Source organism: Phoxinus phoxinus, assembly GCF_949152265.1.
Source record: "Phoxinus phoxinus genome assembly, chromosome: 25".
Taxonomy (NCBI): Eukaryota; Metazoa; Chordata; class Actinopteri; order Cypriniformes; family Leuciscidae; genus Phoxinus; species Phoxinus phoxinus.
This window is the reverse complement of record NC_136900.1, coordinates 1,867,765-1,884,911: the sequence shown is the minus strand read 5'-3', so window position 1 is coordinate 1,884,911 and position 17,147 is coordinate 1,867,765. Positions and strand designations below refer to the sequence as shown.

Sequence of the window (17,147 nt, the reverse complement as noted above, 5' to 3'; positions counted from 1 at the left end):
GCATCATGCCTCAACTTTGCCATTGCGGTATACGAAAACGGTTTTGTCTATCGACACGAAATCCATAACTTTTACTCGGCACGGTCTGGAGATGACACGATCCAATTTTGGTGAAAATCGGACGTTCGGTCTAGGAGGAGTTCGAAAAAGTAGGTTTTTAAAGAAAATAAAGATGGCGGACAGGAAGTTTGACTGACTATGGCAAAATTGGTATCTATGTTTTCAGCATAACCCAAGGAATCGATTGAGATCAGTGTCATTACTATAGGCAAATTCATTCAAAAGTTATTAGCATTTTTGGAAATTTCATTATAACTTTTGACCAAAAGGGGGCGCTGTCTCATAATCTTTTGAGTACCTTTAGGGCCTTGTACTGATGACCCACACTGAGTTTCGTAACGATACGTTCATGCGTTTATAAAATACAGCATTTTAGCACATAATTCAAAATGGCCGACAGCCAAAATGGCCGATATGGGAAAATTGGATATCAGTCAACTCAATATGACGTCCTGAATCTAACGAGACCACTTTTGTGATTTTTGGACAAACCGTTCAGAAGTTATAAGCAAAAACATAAATTCTTCATATCTCCGGACCAGTAGGTGGCGCTGCGCCGAAACGCTGCATGTAGCCTCAGGTCATGCTTATGATGACATGTACCAAGTTTGGTCAGAATACAATAAAGCGTTGCGGAGATACAGCCTTACCTCTGTTTTCGCAAGTGCTTTGTAAAATTTGTTTGTACGTTTATCAAAAACGGTTAAAGGCCATCTTGCAGGTTTTTTTTTTCTTCAAAATTAATATATAACCTTGTATGAAAATACCATATGAAAAGTAAATGCAGGATTTAAAATCGTTTTGCAAGACATAAGGGCACAAATTTAGTAGAAAACGTGACCGTTTCCTTGACCGTGTTGAAAAACCGTTTTTTTTTCACCATCGCGTCATATTACGTCACATGAGGTAGTCGTTTGCCGCCGGGCTCTGCGTTGTGCGTTCGCTCAGTGCAGAGTAGGTTGGTATTCAGTTGGAGCGGTCGTGATTCAGTGTGTTTTCGGTGGTTATTGTATTTCAATTAATCATCGTCGTGGTCAGAGGTGTAGTGGTAAAAAAAAGAGGTGGGTAAACTATAAATTCTGGTGAACCACGACGTGGTCACCCGAAAGGTGGGCCACTGCCTACCGCTGTATGTGTATCCTGATCGGTTATCATTTGATGGTAGCCTACTACCAAGGGTATCACTGGTTGTTCCCTCATCATAGGTCACACAATCACTATTCAATTCATACATTAATCTAAATTCTTGTTAAAAAGACTCAAGAAGGAATAATATGGTTGAAATCTATAAAGTTTACTAAATTACAAAACAGAGAGAACAAAAATATTTTTAACCCGTAATTACAAAACAAAAACGGTTGTTGTATTTTTAAAAGGCAAAATTTTAATTTGAACTGTAGGCTAGGCTACACCAAATGCTGCGCAAAAAAATTAATATTGACGAATTTTTGTTTATTAGGCTACTTGTTGCCCCTTAATTAAACATTTAAAATATTCACAAATTAATATGGATTTTGTTGTTGTTGATTTATTTTTATGAGACAAAATTAGAACCTGGAAATGATATTATTCCCGCAGTGCTGAATGAGAAGAGCCATATGTCTCTGGAACCACATCCTATAGAAAGGTGATTTATAGACTAATGATAATAAATGTGTCTGAAAAAATAACGAGGCATTTGAATTGTTTATTAATAAACTATTGTTTTCTAAATCAGTGTCGGTTAAAAACATCTCCATCTCCGCTGTTAAGCGGGTGCGCTTTTAGAGAGAAATGCACCTTTCATACGGATTACATAATCAGAATGTATTAGCTTTCGATTCGAATTTGTTCGTTTTGAAGTGGACATTTCAAGCTTTAGCCTACATATTTAGTTTCAGTTCTCGCGCTCCAGTTCACGGAGATCATGAAAGCGCGCCTGATTGTTTTATTTTATTTGACAAAAGCACAACGCTTTCTTGTTATTGCGAATTTACACAAATAAAAGTAGTTGCGAATAATGTATTATTATTTTCCGTATGACCAGAAATGATAGAGTATTTTAAATTGTTTCACTGTTGATAAGTGTTCGCGGCCGCGTGTCCGTGCCATGCAGTGCGCGCTCACACTCCGCTCCACTCTCGGATACGCGTCAAAATCTTGTGTTTATTTAATCTCGGCGACATGGAGTTATATGATGACGGCGATATGTGCACACTGTCCCGGCTCCTTCATCGGGTCGCCCGGTCCGCCGTCAGATTGTGTTTCGGCCGCCGGCGGGAAACATGACGGTCACGGATCCGTCAGAGATCATTTATTCACTTCTGTTTTACAAAATGCATAGGCTACATGTAGCCTACCTGTCTTAATGTGCCTTGTCTTAATTTAATTAACATATCCTACATAAACTTGTAATGTAATGCATTTATGTGTTTGTTATTAGTCTGCAGCCGACACTTATTATAGCCTAAATATAATATATTAAGTTCATTTCCAATCTGTACTCCGAATTTTAATGTATGTGTTGGCTGTTTCTAAATATAAAGTTTTTATACAGTAAGACAGTTGTGATTGTGATTATTTTTGTATTCATTGTCACCAAATGGGGCCATTCAAAACCTTTATAAAGTCCCTCTTCCTCTTGAAACTGTCTCCTAATGGCTGACACACACAACACATGCAGGTAAGGGTCTAAATAATAGCTTTACTTTTGCCTGATACATGATAATAATCTGTACAATATTGTGATCTGAGCATAGTGTTATACATATCGTCGGCTAACGTGAATAAATCTATAAGCTAACACTGTTCTCTCATCGAGACCCCTGCCCTGTTCTCCTCACACCACAGCTCAATGCGTCTCCTCTGACCGTTGTTTTGTCTAATCCTGGCCTGTCTACTCTCTTGGCTTCATATTAGGCACATAATTATATGGCTGAGGTCCATCATACGAGTAAACATTTAGGCTAGAATTTCCTCAGCGTCCGATCTGTCATTGCGATCCATTGCTTTCCTATTGTTTACTTTGACCGCTCTGCCTCATGCTACGTCACTTCCGGTTTGGCGGTTTTCAAACGCGGAAGTAAAATTTTCTCACAAAAACGACTCCAGAAGCCTAAATAGCGTTTTATAAGTATATGTTCATATTTAAATATAGTTCCTACATTATTTTTCTATACATTGGCTCACTGGGTACTTTAACCTGCAACATAGCCTTTAAGCGAATCAACTTGAATTCCATAACTTTTTGTTGGCACTGCCTGAAGATGATCTGGTGCAATTTTGGTGAGAATCGGACAAACCGTCTAGGACGAGTTCGAAAAAGTAGGTTTTTCGGAAAATTCAAAATGGCGGGAAAACTATTATTTTTTTTTTTTTTTTTTTTTTTTTTTTTTTAATTGGAAAAAGCAAAACAATACAGTACTTCCATTCGCAGATACAATTTATCCTTTTTTTTTTTTTTTACCTCCCTCTTTAAACATACATGAATATATAAATGGAAACATATACCCGCATATAAAACATACCTATAAAATATATTATATATATATATATATATATATATATATATATATAAATGCACATACATGCGCGTGCATACACATGAGTAATCAAAAACAAAAACACCAATAAAGATGTGGGAGAAAATAAATACAATGGATCACAGAGTACCACGTAATAAACAATGAACAACCCCCCACCCACTCGGCACACCACGACCAACACACATATTACTGGTTAAGCAATACAAACAGTACAACAAAACAAAAACAGACACACATTCAGTTGGGTAGTACCCTTAAATCAGTGAAATAGGAAATAAAAGGTTGCCATTTATGGAAAAATTTGACTGTACTTCCTCTCAACGTGTATTTAATTTTCTCAAGTTTTAAAAAATACATGACGTCTCTGAGCCATCGGGAGATTGAAGGGTATTTAGCAGACTTCCAGTGTAACAATAAAGAGCGTCTTGCTAGTAAGGATGTAAAAGCTATGATGTCCTTTTGTGTAGGGTTAAGTGCAAGTGAGGGGTCAGGAATTCCAAATATAGCAATCAGAGGACAAGGTTGGAGATTTATCCCAAGCACCGAGGACATAATATGAAAATAACCCATCCAAAAATCTTTCAAATCAGGACAAAAAAAAAACATGTGGCTAAGATGACAAGGTGAGCCATGACATTTATCGCATTTGTCTTCAACATCCGGATATATTTCAGAAAGTCTAAGCTTAGAGAAATGTACCCTATGTAAGACCTTAAATTGAATAAGTCCAAGACGAGCACAAGTCGTGGTAGAACGTATCCTCTCTATAGCCTGTTCCCAAGACTCCTCCTGTATTTGTATTCCCAGTTCCCTTTCCCATGTACACTTAAGTTTGTCATTTGAATCGTCGCTAAAAGCTAAGATGATGTCATAAAGCTTAGAAATGATTCCTCTGTTATGAGGGACAAATGAAAGCATGGTTTCCCAGTATTGCTCTGGAGGTAAAGAGGGGAAATTAGGGAAACACTTAGCCACAAAATTGCGAGTTTGAAAATAGCGAAACAGATGACTAACAGGGAGTTCATAGCGAGAAGACAAATTGGTAAAACTGTCAAAGACACCATCTACATATAAATCCCTAACTTGTGTAATACCCTTGTCATGCCACAGTGAAAATGTCGAATCCGAAAGTGATGGAAGAAATAAGTGGTTGTAATTAACAGGACCCAAGGAAGAACCATCTACAAATTTAAAGTGTCGTCTAAATTGATACCAGATTTTGAGCGTGTTAAGAACCACTTGATTATCGGTATATAGAGAAGGTTTTGTGGGTAAAGAGGTATAAAGTAAAGCAGGTACAGAAGATCCCCTACAAGATGATAGTTCCAATTTACACCAAGAGGATCCAGGGGATTTTAACCAGTAGCAGAGTTTATGAATGTGAGCCGCCCAATAGTAATTCAAAAAATTAGGTAATGCTAGTCCTCCACTAATTCTGCATCTCTGCAGTAGAGTTTTACGAATCCTAGGTGGTTTTCCATCCCAGATAAAAGAACAAATTATCTTATCAAGTGAGTCAAAAAAATGTTTTGGCAGAAAAAGAGGAATTGACTGAAATAAAAATAGAAATTTTGGTAAAATATTCATTTTAACAACATTAATCTTGCCGATTAATGAAAGGGGGAGGTTAGCCCATCTTCGAATATTGGTTGTAGTCATAGAGATAAGGGGAGTGAAATTCGCAGAAGCAAGGCTAGACAAAGAACGAGTCACGTTGACACCGAGGTATTTGAACCCTGATGGACTAAATCGAAAAGGCAAATCTGACTGTTGCATATGACATGCTGCAGTATTAATGGGAAAACACTCACTTTTCTCCAAATTTAATTTATAACCTGAAAAAGAGCTGAAGTTCTCCAGAATACTTAAAACAGCAGGGATAGAAAGTGAAGGATCAGATATATACAATAACAAATCATCCGCATATAATGATAGTTTATATTCAATACTATTACGGGTGATTCCTTTGAATAAAGGGGAAGATCTTAATGTAATTGACAGAGGCTCAATAGCAATAGCAAAAAGCAAAGGTGACAAAGGACACCCTTGGCGAGTTCCACGTTCAAGGGTAAAATAATCAGAATAAACATCATTAGTATGAACACTGGCCTTAGGAGATGAATAGAGGAGGCGAATCCAAGAAATAAAATTTTCACCAAATCCAAATTTTTTTAAAACTGCAAACAAGTACTCCCACTCTACCCTATCGAATGCCTTTTCGGCGTCCAAAGAAATCACAAGCTCAGGAAGTACAGTTGAGTGTTTTGAGTAAATTATATTGAAAAGTGTACGGGTATTAAAAAACAATTGACGTCCCTTTATAAAACCATTCTGCTCTTCGGATATAATATGAGGAAGCACATTCTCTAAGCGGGATGCGATTACTTTAGCCAATACTTTAACGTCAGCATTAAGCAAAGACAATGGTCTGTAAGACCCACAGGAGGTTGAATCTTTGTCCTTTTTGAGAAGGAGAGCAATAGTGGCTTGTGTCATGGTTGGTGGTAAAGAACCACTTTCCAGGGATTCAGTGAATACGGATAAAAGTAATGGAGCCAATTTGCCAATAAATTTTTTAAAGAATTCAATCGGAAACCCGTCAGGACCTGGGGCTTTATTAGATTGCATGACATTAATTGCATTTAATACTTCTTCAAGAGAGAATGGAGAGTCCATTTGCGTGGCAGTAATAGAATCAATGACGGGGTTCGACATATTCTGAAGAAATGTATTCATTTTAGTATTATCTGTAGGAAATTCTGATTTATATAATAAAGAGTAAAATGATTTAAAAGTAGCATTAATCTCTAAGGGGTCTGCAGTAATAGTGTCACAAGTGTTTTTAATAGTAGGTATCAAGCGGGAAGTGGCCTGTCGACGTAACTGATGTGCCAGTAAACGACTTGCCTTATCACCATGTTCATAGTAAGAGCCACGGCTGCATAGTAGCAAGCGTTCTGCCTCTTTAGTTGAGATAAGATCAAATTCTGCTTGCAAATCGAGACGCTGCTTAAGTAGTTCTGGAGAAGGATTCAGTGCATATCTCTGATCAAGGTTACCAATCACAAATGTAAGTGCATTAAGCTTAGCATTAATCTTTTTTTTAGAAAGAGCAGAGTAAGAAATAATTTGACCTCTCAGGTAACATTTAAGTGTCTCCCACAGCAATGAATACGAAGAGGAGTCATTATGATTGAAAGACAAGAACTCATCAATAGAGTTTGAAATTAGTTCACAAAATTCTTTGTCTGCCAAAAGGAGAGAGTTAAATCTCCAAAGTGGTGGGCTAGGTTTATAATTAGAAAGTTGAATATCTAATAATAAAGGTGAATGGTCAGATATTACAATACCTAAATAGTCAGAAGAATTAACACATGAATTAAGTGTACTATCAATAAAAAAATAATCAATCCTAGAATAAGAATGGTGCACCTGGGAAAAGAAAGAGAATTTTTTAATAGAGGGGTTACGGGATCTCCATGGATCAATAAGACTATTCTGTTCCATAAAATCAGAGAATGCTTTAGACATAGCAGATAGAGTCAGATTTCGAGGATTAGACCGATCCAGGATTGGGTCAAAAACACAATTAAAATCCCCACCAAGGATCAGCAAGTGTGTATTCAAGAAGGGGATGTTACTCAGAAATCTATTAGCGAATTCAACATCATCGAAGTTCGGGGCGTATACATTTACCAACAAAACCTTTTTTTGCAACAGGGTCCCAGCAACCATGAGATATCTGCCATTCCTGTCAGCAATAACATCAGTAGATGAGAACTGAACTTTTTTGTTAATTAAAATGGCGACACCCCTAGCTTTCGAATTAAAGTTTGAGTGGAAGACTTGGCCTACCCAAGGGCAATGTAACCTACACTGATCTTTAACACGAAGGTGAGTCTCCTGCAAAAATACTAAATCAGAGTTTAAACGTTTCAGGTGCGCAAAAACCTTGGATCTCTTAACAGGATTACCCATACCTCTTATATTCCAACTGATGAATCTAAGAGATGTGCCTGACCCAGCAATGCTGGGATATATATTGTCATTAACCATCTGAATAAAATTTTAAAATGGTCATACAGAGCCGAGACGAAACGCCCTCCCCCCCTCCCAACAATCCCCTAAACACAAATACACCCAAAGTCCCCATATAACTAAAGAACAAAGGAGACAGCAGTGTTTCCCACAATAAGCAAAAGTTGTCCACAATAATGTTGAACAACCCGGAGACCATGCCGAACAAACAAAAGCGAGAGAGAAAAAACTCCCGCCGACCTCAGCATTATTTAAACAAATATGCGCATGAATACACTAAAGCACTTGAAAATACAAATTAACAAATAATAGTAGGTAATCAGTCTTGCGCAAATGGGTGCAGAAGGCATAAAATGAGAAAATACAAAATATGGTATAATCTTAATAACAAAAATCCAGTAAGATTGAGAAAAATAAATATAAATAAAATAAAAATTACCTTCTACAAACAAACAATAATGACACTAATTTAGTAAGTGTAGCAAGCCAGAAAAACATACTGAATAAACAGAGAAATAGGACTGGAGTAGAACTCTGAAAAGCTATTGGAGCTCACCCAGGAACCAAAGTTTTGACAAAGTCGCTGGCTTCCTCCGCAGAAACGAAATCCTTCTCGACACCGTTGTATGTGATGCGAAGTCGCGCTGGATGAAACAGACCATAACGCGCACCGTCAATGCCACGAAGTTGGCGTCTGACCTCGTTGAATGCAGCCCGAGCCCGAGCTATCTTGGCGGTGTGGTCAGGGAAGACTGAGACGGTCGCGCCTCTAACTTTTATCTGTCGGAGCTCTCTCGCGCGGCGCAAAATGTCCATACAGTCACTGTGATAATGAAACCTACACACAATGGCTCGTGGACGATCACCAGGCTTGGGTTTAGGTTGGAGGGTCCGGTGGGACCGGTCCAAAAGCGGCTCCTTTTCCAGGTTGAACGCTTCCTTCAGCAAGGCGGCTACAGCTGCAGTGGAACTGGTGTCAGGACCCTCCGCTACTCCCACTATCCTAACGTTGTTGCGCCGTGATCTGGACTCCAAGTCTTCACACTTATTTTCCAGCATGGCTACGTTAGTTGTGAGGCGCTCAATAGTAGTTTTCATCTCGGCGATGTCATCGGAGCACTCAGTGAGTGCGTGCTCCATTTCTCCAACCGTACCTTTTAACTTGGACATGGTAGCCTCGGTAGCAGCTTTATCAATCGCCAGCTGTGACTTTACCGCTTGCAGGTCAAGCTTAATAGTAGGCAGAGCATCCCCGAGTGTATCCTGGAGTTCCTTTTTAAAAATATCAGCAATATCTTTCCTCACCGAGGCCAACAACTCGAGCTTGAGTGCAGCGATGTCAAGGTTAGCATGCGTCAAGGCGCACGCGCTCGCGCCCGCGCCCTCTGAAGCAACAGATGAGCCACTCGAGGGCGTGGACGCACTTTGAGGACTAGGCCGCAGTTGCGTCTGAATAGTTTTGCGAGTTTTAGAGTTCTTTCCAGCCATCTTACACAGTCCAGAGTTAGTCTTCCTACCAAAAAAATTCAGCGGAGTAAGACTGTCCTAAATATGTGTCGAAAAAGCGCAGAAGAATTACAATGTTAATTAAAATCGGCAGGAGCTTCCAAACTCACGTCCTACTCCATTAGAGCTCAGCAGCGCCCCCCAGCTCAGCAGCGCCCCCCGGAAAACTATTATGACGGAAAATGACGTCATAGGGTCCAGTCGAATCGTCGTGAGCTCAGGAATCTGAGGAAAAAAGAATTTTGTTTCTAGCCCTTGTGGTTCAAAAGTTATTAGCATAAACATGAGTGCAACTTTGGACAGCTGGTGGCGCTAGAGGGAATGAGTTGGAGACTCCAAATTTGCTATGGTGATAGTTCAGGCTGTCCTCTATCAATGTGCCAATTTTCATAAGTTTCCCGCAAACGGTTCTATAGGCTGCCATAGACGCCCAGTCGGAAGAAAAAGAAGAAAAAGAAGAATAAGAACGGGAACAGATACAATAGGTGCCCGCACCTTCAGTGCTTGGCCCCTAATAAAGTACACTAGCCAGAAAATATGATAAACTTTCTTTCAGTTTATTATAATAATTGTAATACTCACTCGGACAGGCTCTAGCAATACCCAAATAAAACCCGAGTGTTATGTTTCGATCTCAATAGAAGTCAGGCCACAGCAGATGAATGAATACATATTCTCTTTATTATTAACTCTCCAACCCATATACAGAACTCGTGTTCAGAACTCTCTTCTTCTCCCCTTCTATCCATCTCTTTATCTTCACAACTACTTCCCCCTAGTGGTGTCAGTAAGTATTGCACTGAATAACAGGACACCACATCTCCCCCATTACGTAAAACAATTTCACGTCTTCATTCCTAATTCCAACAGAATTACAGAATCATAACCTGACTAAATTCAATCTCCATCTGCGCTACACTTACACACAGTCAGTAATTCAAACCACTGTAAACTCTTATTTAGTCTCATAGTCTTTCAACCAAGAAGGTGGTTTAGACTGACGAACAGAACGTTTTTCTGTGCTCTGTTCAGTGTTCGGAACATTTGCGACTGAAACATCAACAGCAGACTGATCTGAGGTCGGCTTCAAGACCTCTGGAACCAAAGACAAGTGGGAAGAGTGCCACAGTCTTCCATCTGCCAGTCTGTACGTGCTTGGGCCCACTTGCTTCTCAATTTCCACTGGCTGTGTGAACTTTGAATGTCCTTTGGGAACGTGTGTTGGTTTGCGTATACGCACTCTATTGCCCACCTGAAATGTAGACACCCGAGCCCCTCGTTTCACATCAGTGTATTGCTTCATTTTGTTTTGCTGAATCGACACTCGTTGTCTAACTTCCTGGTCGAGCGTGGAACTGGAGTGAGATGTGAACACCGTAAGTTTAGTTCTCATTTTCCTGCTGTGCAACAGTTCAAATGGTGAAACACCAGTCATTGCATGTGGGGTAGAACGATACGTTTGCAGAAAGTCCAAGACCGCTTGTTTCCACGGTTGCTTTTGCAAAATGGCCATTTGCACACAGTCCTTGAGAACTTTATTAAATCTTTCCACAGCCCCATTAGCCGCAGGATGGTATACAGATGTTTTGATGTGTGCAATATTCCGTTCCTCCAAGAAAGTGCTAAAGACTGACGAAATAAATTGTGGTCCATTATCTGTTACCAGACACTCAGGGTTTCCATGCCTACTGAAAACAGAATTCAGGAATCCAATGACTACAGGTGTCGTTATGGAAGGCGTAAACGCCACTTCAGGCCATTTTGAGTAATAGTCGGTCAGCGTAATAGCATATCTGCAGTCATAAGTAGCTGTCTCGAAAGGTCCTACTATGTCCAAACCCAACTTCAACCATGGACCGTCAGGAAGAGGCACCGGCTGTAATGGAGAAGCAGTAGTCTTTGCCGTCCTGTCTGACTCCTGGCACAACGAACATGCTGAAATCTGAGTTTGAACCATAGCGTCTATTCCTGGAAACTAATAGAGCTCACGCAACCGCTGCTTGGTCCTCACTATGCCCTGATGATTCTCATGTGCTAAAGTGACCATGGTTCTGCGCAATGTCACTGGCACCACCAGCCGTGAACCCCGAAACACTAGATTGTTTGTCACACAAAGTTCATGTCTCATTTTGAAGTACGGTTGCAGCGGGGAATCCAGGGCTTTTGCTGAAGCTGGCCAACCTTTTCAATCTGAGCACGCAGGGCCGAAAGCTCAGAACAGGCCATAGAAGCAGACTCAAACTCCTTTGGAGTAACTGACATCAGAGACATGGACAACAACGCAACTAGCTCAGGTTCTGCATCCGAGTCCATGTCTGTGGTAGATGGCAAGGGCAATCTTGAAAGACAATCAGCTGTACAATTCAACGAACCTGCACGATAGACGACATCATAATTAAAGCATAACAGGCGCGCAGCCCATCTAGCTATGCGCATTCCGGCCCTATCTGCTCCTTTTGTACAGAGAAGGGTCGTTAGAGCCTGATGGTCAGTTCGTAGTGTAAACTTACGCCCCCAAAGATAGGTCCTCCACTTTTCCACAGCCCACACACATGCCAAAGCCTCTTTCTCCACTGTTGCATACTTCCTCTCAGTCTGAGTTAAGGATCTGGAGGCAAAAGCAACTGTTCGCTCTGTGTTATCTGGGTGAATCTGGGTGAACACTGCACCAAGACCATAATCTGATGCATCTGTAGAGATAATGGATGGTAAATTGGGGTCATACAGTGCTAATGCTGAGCTTGCAAGCAACAATTGTTTCACAGTGACAAAGCAGTTCTCCGTTTCCTCACTCCACTGAAATGGTCCCTCTCGGCGGATACATGCCCGTAAGGGTTCAACAACAGTAGCATAATTGGGTATAAATTTATTATACCATGAAAGCATACCCAGGAACGAACGTAGGGCTGGCACATCCTTAGGAGCTGGAGCTTATACGATTGCCTGTAAGTGCTCAGTATCTGGCTGAACTCCTTGTGCTGTAACCAAGTGTCCCAAAAAACGCAGGCTCTTTTGTCTAATTTGACACTTTTGTTGGTTCAAACGTAACCCAGCCTCCTTTAGTCGGCTCAGCACTGTGTTCAGCGCAACGTCATGTTCCGCTGCTGTGCGTCCAAAGCAAATGACGTCATCGAGGTAGTTCTGCACATTTGGTACACCTTTGAGTATGCACTCCATCATCTTTTGGAATACCGACGGTGCTGAAGCCAAACCGTACGGTACCCTGCAAAACCGGAACAGTCCTTCATGCGTGATAAACGCTGTTAAATCACGGCTCTCTGGATGTAAAGGCACTTGATGATATGCACTCTCAAGATCAATTGTGGAGAAGATTGTAGATCCAGCTAAAGCAGTCAATAATTCCTCCATGTGAGGCAGGGGGTAACTATCTATTACCACAGCCTTGTTCGGTTCCCTGAGATCTACACACATTCTTATGCCCCCAGTCTTTTTCATTGTAACCACAATCGGTGACACCCATGGAGATGCATCTATTCTCTCTATAACTCCAGCAGAAAGTAGTCTGTCCAACTCCGTAGACACGGCATTTCTCGCAGAAAAGGGAAGGCGTCGTAGTTTCTGTCTAACAGGCACGGCTGTATCTGACACTTTGACTTTATGCATAAACCCTGCAACACAGCCAACTGAAGGTGAGTCCACTTGAGTAGAAAGCTGTAACACTGGTTCTGAAGAGAAAGATGCGAAGGATGTAGCATGATCTGGTAGGATTGTATCTCCTTTAATGCATAGTTTAAGAGCTGTTATTAGATCCATGCCCATTAAAGCAGTACCTTTATCCACCACATAGAAGTTCACTGAGCATTTGCGGCAGTCTTTTACCACGGTTGCGTGCAAGCAGCCGATCACATGAATTGGAGTACGTGAATAAGTGACTAAGCATGCTGCAGGTGGCTGTAGAGGTACTTCCCCAAAGTAATCATCATACATGCTCTTTGGCAGAACTGAAACAGAAGCACCAGTATCAACGGTCAGCGTGTGAGTGGTGCAAAATGTGCACGTGGTGTCTATCACGTGCAAAATGTCCTTTTTTCTTGCAATTATTACAGGTTACCTTGGCTGCTGGACATTCTACTGCATTTGCAAGATGTTTATCTGATCCGCAGCGAAAGTAGGTACGTGAAGTCACCGTCCGAGGCGAAGTGAATGAAGCAGTGGAGCGCGCGCCAGTCATTCTATTTTTAGATTCCCCCGCGCCGCGTCCAATCACTTGTATGTTTCTTTGCACATTCACAGTCTGTATGGGAAAGTTCTGTGTACTCGTTATTGCTTTAGCATGCTCTCCAGCCGATTCGACTTGTTGTGCAATTGTAACAGCGTCCGCTAACGTTAACTTATCATGCAGTAAAAGCCTCTCTCGGATACGCGGATTAGTGACGCTTTCCACCAGCTGGTCACGAATCATATCATTTGCATTTGTAAACTCACACGTAGACGAGAGTTCTCTCAGTGCAGCAACATACTGGATTATAGACTCACCAGCTTGTTGAGTTCTTTTCCGGAATGTGTGTCTCTCCATAACCACGTTCAACTTGGGTGTAAAATGAGCATGTAAAGCAGTAATAGCTGCGGCCATTGTATCGCCCGTTTCTGGTAACGTGTAGAATATTCTCTGCCCCTCCGTGCCCAGGCAATGTAACAGAAGGGCTCTTTTCCTGACTTCCGACCATTCCTGTCCTTCAACGTCGATCACTAGTAGATAATTCTGGAACATCCGCTCCCATGTCTTGAAAGGGATCGCGGGGTCGCCCGGAGCAGGTAAGAAGAAGTTTGGGAATGGTGCAGACGATGCCATCTTTGCAGCAATAGTGGGTCGCCTCGTCGCCAATTTATGTTTCGATCTCAATAGAAGTCAGGCCACAGCAGATGAACGATTACATATTCTCTTTATTATTAACTCTCCAACCCATATACAGAACTCGTGTTCAGAACTCTCTTCTTCTCCCCTTCTATCCATCTCTTTATCTTCACAACTACTTCCCCCTAGTGGTGTCAGTAAGTATTGCACTGAATAACAGGACACCACACCAAGTTTGCGGACTTTTTCGAGACACCCCTCGCTGCAGCCTGTAGCACGATGACGTTGCTGGATGGTCCAATACGTAGTGGATGGAGGTGTGTTTTGCTGACGCCATAGACGCATGCGCAGTACCGATCTCTGGGTTATAATCGTTTATATACTGTCTATGGTTATAATTCGCCTGTGCTGGTAAAGGTGACATGTTTGCTCAATATTGTATAGAGATGATGTTCTAATCTAACCTGTGTAGTAGTACAGTACAGTTAAATAGTAATAAGTAGTTGTTGATGAATAAGTAATTATTTACATAAATGGGATGCGTAAGTTATCCGAGTTTCTCTCTAGTCTACATGCAAAATAGTTAATTTTACAACATTTTAAATCACATGATTTTAAACCTAAATTTGATATATTAATAGCATGTCCTCACCGCAAGTATTTTTTTTAATGCGTGTATATAGAACATTTTAAAATGAAGCCATTTTATTTTATTCAGGTCATATTTGCTGTTGAGTGGAAGCAAAAAATGAGTCAATAGCCTAATTGTCTCTGTAATTTTAAAGGTACAATACAATAAGGTCTGTAAACATCTTAAAATACCAGTACACATTCAAGGGAAAATGCAAAAATAATAACAGCATCAAGAAAATAAATCTTGTCAGATGTCAAAAAAAAAAAAGAAGTGCTTAAGGGAGGTATTGGCACGATTTCACCTGTGGTAAGTCAGTCTTACCAATAGGAACCTTCCACAAGCTATGGAATTTGAAAATGTTTTTAAATGTTAAAAGTAAATTTAAATTATAAGCTACGTTTACTGCAGTTGCCAGAATTGTCAGTAACTAATTTGGGGAGAATGGCCTGAGAATGCCCAAACCAAATGCCATGGCGCCGGCCCTGGAGTGAAGTGCTACTAAGTGCTAATGTGGATTTCTGTCTAGATATGTAATAAACATTTTGCAAAGGAAAACCTAAAAATGTTTATTATACATAAAGTAAGACAGAAACTTTTCCCTCATCTCCTCATCCTGTAGGATGTCAGACAGTGTTGGGAATTTCCAGTGATTTCATCAGGGCAAAAAACACCACAGATTAACAATGACAATGTGGTTGCACATGCTGGGAAGACTCCAAGTTTCGTTTATCTGCTAAAACATGTTGCAGTTGCTGATTTTGAAAGTGAAAACAAAAGTATAAACTGCACATTGCTATTGGCTCAGTCTATAAAAGGGGATGTAAGTCAGGCACAGGGAATAACCAGAGAGTTACTGAGAGACCAGGGACATCCCATAACTTACTCTTGACCAATTAGCTTTAAGAGGCCGGACCTAAAGCTGTGTGTAATACTGATAAAATGTCTGGAAGCTACAACATGTACACAACTCTGAAGTTAAGTAAAGCAAAAAGGTAAGTGACGTTCCTTCATCCACATGGGTATTACAACTTAAACATGTTAATGAGGATGTTTATGAGTGCGGTTAGGGTTGGCGGATAGAAAATACCATTGGGACAGAATAAGAACTATTACACACATTGAGAGTCACCATGATCCATATATAAATGTGTGTGTGTTTACATGTTCTTCTATCCCAGTGGGGACTGACTCATCGGGTCACCGTGGGGACCTACTACATTGAGCTTATAAATCATACAAAATTAGTTTTTCTTTAAACTTCTTTAAATTGGGTCTGATATGGTAGTTTTTTGGAATGTTTATATGTGTCTATAAGTCTGTATATTCTGCGGCTTTTGTTTGTTTCTCTATCCACATGTTTAGTTTAGTTTCGTTTATTCGTTTATAATGACGTGGACAGTCCCTTTTGATAAAAAGAGCAGCTTTAGCCTCTTTGGCTAATTTCCAGGTGTAGTCCGACTCCCCGGCCAGTTGTCAATAGGCACACATCAAATAAAATACATTACAATTATATTTACAGCAGGACTAAGTAAGAGGGAGTAGACATACTAAACGTGTGGCACACAATTGAGGCAAGCACAAACAAAGCAAGCACAGATTGCAAAGGCATAAAAACAGTTCATGCTATAAAACAGCACAAATCGACACAGAATAATCACACAGAAGCCACATTACAGCAGATACAGGACATAACATTGATCAGCAGAGATCAAGTGGCAGCAACATGACCATGTCACATCAAATACACATCACATCTGTCAGATTAATGTGTGCAGTTTTTAAGGTGTATAGTAAAGGTGGAATACGTATGTATGTCTTTGATTGTAGTGGGCAGTGAGCTCCAGTTGTGTATTGCTGTGACCTCGTGTGGTGCTTCTGGTGATCTGACTGCTATTATTACGTTACGGATTATGAATGAATTCAAAGCAGCGGTATTATGCAGAATTTTGTAGACCAAACAGATGTTTTTATATTTGATTACATCTTCCCAGCTTAGCAGTTTATGGTTATTAAGGATAATACAATGATGTGAACTGTTAGGCTTCTGGTCCAAAACTTTGAGAGCTTTTTTGTAAAGAGTTGCTAATGGGTTTAGTGATGAGCTGTTAGTTTCTCCCCAGCTTGTCAGACAATATGATAGATGTGACACAATCATGGCATCCATAAATAATTTGGCAGCATTAGGAGTAAGTGCATTTCTAATATATCTAAACTTGACCCGATTACACACTTTCTTAATATGTGCTTTAAAAGAAAGATTAGAATCAATAATAACGCCCAAATACTTAAATTGTGGCACAATACTAATGTTTTGACCTGATATCGTTATATTTGACACGATGTTACATCGTCTCTTTGTGAAAAACATCCCCACAGTTTTATCTACATTTAGTTGAAGGCACGAACGATTTGGCCAATTGGTGATCTGATCCATAGCTGTGGTCAGTTTGGCAGCAGCCAGATGTTTTGTCTTGGAATGCGCATAAATTACAGTGTCGTCCGCATACATTAGTGTATTGATATCAGGGCAAGCTGATGGCAGATCATTGATGTGTGTGTGTTAAGACGA

General features: G+C 40.5%; 1 protein-coding gene across 2 annotated transcripts in view; it reads left to right on the top strand.

Moving 5' to 3' along the window:
* LOC306993956 (guanylate-binding protein 4-like) overlaps window positions 1-17,147 on the top strand; it is a 51,437-nt gene that overhangs the window by 18,544 nt on the left and 15,746 nt on the right. The window contains exon 1 of one of the 2 annotated variants that reach the window (XM_079604174.1): window positions 15,333-15,570. The exons of the other annotated variant lie outside the window; for it this stretch is intronic. The gene's annotated coding sequence lies outside the window, so the exon portion shown is untranslated. Of the gene's footprint in view, window positions 1-15,332; window positions 15,571-17,147 lie in introns of those variants that run through there. 2 annotated transcript variants of the gene reach the window in all.